This window comes from Peromyscus maniculatus, chromosome 9 (assembly GCF_049852395.1).
Source record: "Peromyscus maniculatus bairdii isolate BWxNUB_F1_BW_parent chromosome 9, HU_Pman_BW_mat_3.1, whole genome shotgun sequence".
Taxonomy (NCBI): Eukaryota; Metazoa; Chordata; class Mammalia; order Rodentia; family Cricetidae; genus Peromyscus; species Peromyscus maniculatus.
This window is the reverse complement of record NC_134860.1, coordinates 112,179,887-112,185,069: the sequence shown is the minus strand read 5'-3', so window position 1 is coordinate 112,185,069 and position 5,183 is coordinate 112,179,887. Positions and strand designations below refer to the sequence as shown.

General features: G+C 43.7%; 1 pseudogene across 1 annotated transcript; it reads left to right on the top strand.

The window, feature by feature from the left end:
• The first annotated feature begins 840 nt into the window (after positions 1–840).
• On the top strand, positions 841–3,944 carry LOC107399834 (protein FAM76A pseudogene; annotated as a pseudogene). Its single transcript, XR_013042608.1, has one exon. The product of XR_013042608.1 is annotated as a protein FAM76A pseudogene (transcript).
• The last annotated feature ends 1,239 nt before the right edge of the window (positions 3,945–5,183 follow it).

The following is a 5,183-nucleotide window of genomic DNA, read 5'->3' as shown; positions in this document are numbered from 1 at the left end:
ATCACCTCATTCTTCAACATGGATTCTAACTCAATAATATGTTATAAACATGGTCACAAGACCCTGGGGATATCAGTCACACTTCACTGCAGGCCTCAGGCTCAGAAGTTATTGGCTAACACAAAACTGTTTATTTTAAGAGAGAAAAAGAACATCGAGTTGGGTGGGTAGGGAAGGGGCAGGATCTGGGAGGAATTGGGGGAGGGGAAGGAACATGATCAAAATACATTTTATGAAAAACTTGAAAAATGAAATTATAAATCCATGTTCACAAAAACTTCATTGTCATAACCATGTGGCTCCCGATAGTTCTATACAAATGGATGGTTGGTAAGTCAGACCCAAAGTCAACCATGGGGCTGTGGACTTTAATAACCAGCTTTCAATAACAGAATGACTAAGCTAAGCCCCAGTAGAGAAGAGAAGATTGATTGGCTCGAAACCCAAATGCCTTACTGAAAGGTACTAAACATGTTTTATAAATACCACGAAAATAAAATTCCAGCTGTTTTTGTTTTTCTGATTGTAATCCTAGGAACTGACATTCTTCTGACACCTTCTTGATTGTCTTGTCCATTCACCGAGAAGTTAGTCCTTCACAAGTATGTGTCGTGTACAGTTCTGAAATTCATATTTTAAGTTAACTTAAAAGGTAGGAGGAAAACTGGGTAGTTGAAGAAGTATCACGTATGAATAAGACATTTGTTGGGTAAGGGGAAGCTGACTCCAGTTGGGTTTAGTATCAGAAGGAAGAGAGGAATACCAACTGCAACATATGTCTGTCAAAACAGGGATGGGGTAGCTTCTACATTTCTTCAAAAATGTTGTCAGGAGGCAGCCCGCCGCCGGCCGCCGCCGCCAGGTTGTGCCTGAGACTGTCAGATAAAGCGGCGGGCCGGCGGGCGGGGCGGCGGTGAGCACGGCCCGGGCCGGACATGGCGGCGCTCTACGCCTGCACCAAGTGCCACCAGCGCTTCCCCTTCGAGGCGCTGTCTCAGGGGCAGCAGCTGTGCAAGGAATGCCGGATTGCTCACCCTGTTGTGAAGTGCACCTACTGCAGGACTGAGTACCAGCAGGAGAGTAAAACCAATACAATATGCAAGAAGTGTGCTCAGAACGTGCAGCTGTATGGAACGCCTAAGCCTTGTCAGTATTGCAACATAATTGCAGCATTTATTGGCAATAAATGCCAGCGCTGCACGAACTCAGAGAAGAAGTATGGACCCCCATATTCTTGTGAACAGTGCAAGCAGCAGTGTGCGTTTGACAGGAAAGACGATCGAAAGAAGGTAGATGGGAAGCTCCTGTGCTGGCTGTGCACGCTGTCCTACAAGCGTGTCCTTCAGAAGACCAAAGAGCAGAGGAGACACCTGAGCAGCTCTTCTCGAGCCAGCCATCAGGAGAAGGGGCAGTACAGCCGCCTGGGTGGTGGCGGCCATTACAACAGCCAGAAAACACTTTCTACATCTTCAATTCAAAATGAAATCCCAAAGAAAAAATCCAAGTTTGAGTCAATCACAACTAACGGAGACAGCTTTTCCCCAGACCTGGCTCTGGACTCCCCTGGCACCGACCACTTCGTCATCATTGCCCAGCTGAAGGAAGAGGTGGCCACTCTGAAGAAGATGCTGCATCAGAAGGACCAGATGATCTTAGAGAAAGAGAAGAAGATTACAGAGCTGAAGGCTGATTTTCAGTATCAGGAGTCTCAAACTCGGGCCAAAATGAACCAAATGGAGAAAACCCACAAAGAAGTCACAGAGCAATTGCAGGCCAAAAACCGAGAGCTTCTCAAACAGGCAGCTGCTTTGTCCAAGAGCAAGAAGTCCGAGAAGTCAGGCATCATTACGTCTCCGTGAGGACCACAAGAAGGCTCCCAGCAACAACAGCCGGTGCTCCTGGTCAGGGTTGGCCACCTGGCTGTTCTCTGGGAATTGTGCTTTCTTACAAAATCTCTATTTTCTTACCATTACCCTTTGTGCGAATGTAGTGGGCTGAATGGACACACCTGGTTTGTGCCGTGTTACGACTGCATGCTGAGCATTTGGGGCTTCAGGCCCCCTCCTCCTCCCCCTCCTCCTCTCCCTTCTCTTCTCCCTCCTCCTCTCCCTCCTCTGCTCCCCTGTGCTCCTTCCTCCCTCTATTTTAGTACTCGATGTTTTCCATAGTGGTCACTGCTCAGTGTTCTGTGCAGAGTTGCTGTCCACCGGCACACCTGCCATCCCCACGCGCAAGTAGTCTGTCACCCACTGTGCATCACTGCCGCCCTCTGAACCTTGAGAACTGCCACCTTGAGACTTCGTGCGCTGAGAGAGGCTTTCTCTCGCCAATAAACTTTTTGCTTCAGGGTATACTCTTGGGTTTTTCCAGGTATATTATGTATGATCTTTGTACTATGTATAGACAGAGTTTTATTTATTTTTCAAAAAGGAAACCTTTTCTTGATAAAGGAATGATGGTAGGCTGGCTAGTTCTTGTAAAAGCAATGCCTCTTCAAAAAAAAAAAAAGAAAAAAAAAATCCAAACCTGTTTGCTAGCTTTTAGTAAAAGAATCCAATCATTTTTTTCTCGTTACCTTAGAGTCTTAAGGCTAAGGTAAATGCTGGAGGTGTAAGTGTGGAGCTAAGTGCCTTTGGAGGACTCTGTGGAAGAGCATTTGAGGAGATGCTTAGGGTGCAGAGCATTGACCAGTCTGTCTTTAAGTAAGGGCAGAAAGAACGGTTGTCCAGGTTGTACTGGACGCTTCCCTCCCCCTCCCTCTTCTTTCACATAATGTTAAATTCCCACACTGCCACTTCTTTTTTAAAAACATCCGCTCGTGTCAGCTGTCACGCCAGGCTGTCAACAGAGCACGGTGTTTTTGTTTTTTTAACATGAGCAGATCAAGTGGGATGAGATTTGAACTCTTGTGTGTTTCCCGGGGTTAGCATGGACTGCTTAGGCATGGGCTGTGTGATGGGGAGGAGTCTCACTGCACTTCCTCCCTCTGTCCACCCCATCCTGTGAGCTCCCTGTTCTGACTGAGAATGTCTAGAGAACAAGGGTTCCTGGCAGCAGCGGGGTCTCCCCCAGCATGCCCTTCTCCCATCGTGACCCAGTAGGCAGGTGGGAAGGGAGAGGTTCGGATGTGGAGCCTCACTCTTGGATTTTTGTGAAAGAAACTAGAAATGGGTTGTATGTACCCTGACCCAGAACAGACCTTGGGATCAGTGCAGGTGCTGCTGGCGTTAGAGCAGATCATGGAGACAGGTGACATTTATACCACAGTCCACCAGCGTCAGAGCAGTCACGGTCACTTGTCCACAGTGCTCTCTAGTGTGCGGTGGCATTCTCAGACAAATGGACAGAGGTACGGCCATGAGGGCTCTTTCTGACAGGAGGCTCGAAGGACATGTTCATAAAGTACTGTGGTAGGGAACGCAGCTTTCCCTTCTAAGCAGGGAAAACTGCCTTGCTGAATCGTTTTGTAACTTTTTGAATGAGAAACTTTTAGGTAAAGATAAATTACCATACGATATATTTCAGGTCATTTGTGTTGGCTGTGGGAAAAAGTTGGTAGAAAAAGAATTACAGTCCTGGTCTCTTAAACAAAAGGTAAAACTGAGAACTCGTGCGTGGGAAATGAGACAGTACACAGACGCTCATTTAGTTTTATACTAAATCTTTTTTTAAGGTCTTAGCATTTAATATTCAGCAAACCTATACATTTTCTAAACTACCATGAGCTCCTGAACGGTAAAGAGGAAACCTCAGTCTTGAAATGTTGATTTTTTTAAAAAATCATGACAGCGTTTTACCATGAAATTGAGTAACTTTTGGTAACACCTTCTGTTTCTTTGTATGTTTGTAATAATGGACATTTTAAAACATAGGAATGTTTTGGTTTGTACAGACTTTGACAGATGTGTGTTAATAAAATTCATATTGACTCAGAAAAAAAAAAATGTTGTCAGGAATCTCCACAAGTTAATAAAACTCTATTTTGGAGCCATTTTGAAGCAGAGTCTCTGCTTGGTAGCAAAGAAGTACATACCTTCTTAAGGGTTATTGCTTGTTGGCTTAACAATGAATTTACAAAGATGCTTTTCTCCATCAGGCAGAATCCTGTGCTCTTCATTGTCTGGTTCTGGATCAAATCCTCTCCCTGTAGCATGTTTGATAGCTTGACTGGTTCCTTTTCAGTTAGGGTCTCTCTGTAGTATCACAGAGTTAGAGAGAGTTTTATTGCAAGAAGAATAGAAAAAAAAAACAAGAATAAGAAAGAAGAGAGAAAACAGACAGAACAGGTCAGAACACAAATGTGCACAAATTTGGACATGGAGGCAAGAATAATGGGGAGTTTAAGGATGGCTTGGCTACATAGTGTGACCATGTCTCAAAAACACAGAAGCAAATGAAACCCACAATGAAATAAACACAATAGCAAAACAACAGTCAGAAAACAAAACACTAAACCCCAACCAATAAAAGGGTATAAATAAAAATATGTTATAAAACAAAGAAGAAAATTCACAATGAATCTAATGGGAATGTTTCAAATAGTAGCACTCTTCAAGTATTACAGTATTACCTGTGTATGCAAGTACATCTCTGTAATGCCAGTACATAGAGGATGAGGCTGGAGGATGGCTCAGTTGGTAACGATGTTTGCTGCCAAGCTAACTGGAGACCTGAGTTCAATCCCCAGGACCCATGTGGTAGAAGGAGAGAACTGATTCTCTCAAGTTGTCAAACTCTGATCTACACATACACACCCACCAGCATGTGTGTGACCCCACAACTACATACACAAAAATAAATAAATATATGTAATAAAAGTCTTTCGAGTTTTGACACGTGCTGGAGCATCTCCCTTTCCATTACTGCAGGCTGACAGCCATCTGCCATCTCCACTCTGCATTTTCATGGGAAAATACAGTACTTTTAGCTTCTACTTTTCCTCCACAGTATGTAAGAAACCCTTCAAGTTATTATTTTTTATTCATTGACTAGTTATGGAAAGTTTGTGTCTAACTTCTCATCTTACCAGGAGGATCTCAAGATCTGTCTGATTGAATTTGAGAAATAAAAATCATCATTACTTTTTTATATGTGCACTCTTGAAACCAAATAAGATCTAAGGCATTTAATTCATGTTTGCCAAGACATCAAGTACATCAAGTAATTTTACATGCATTGTCTTT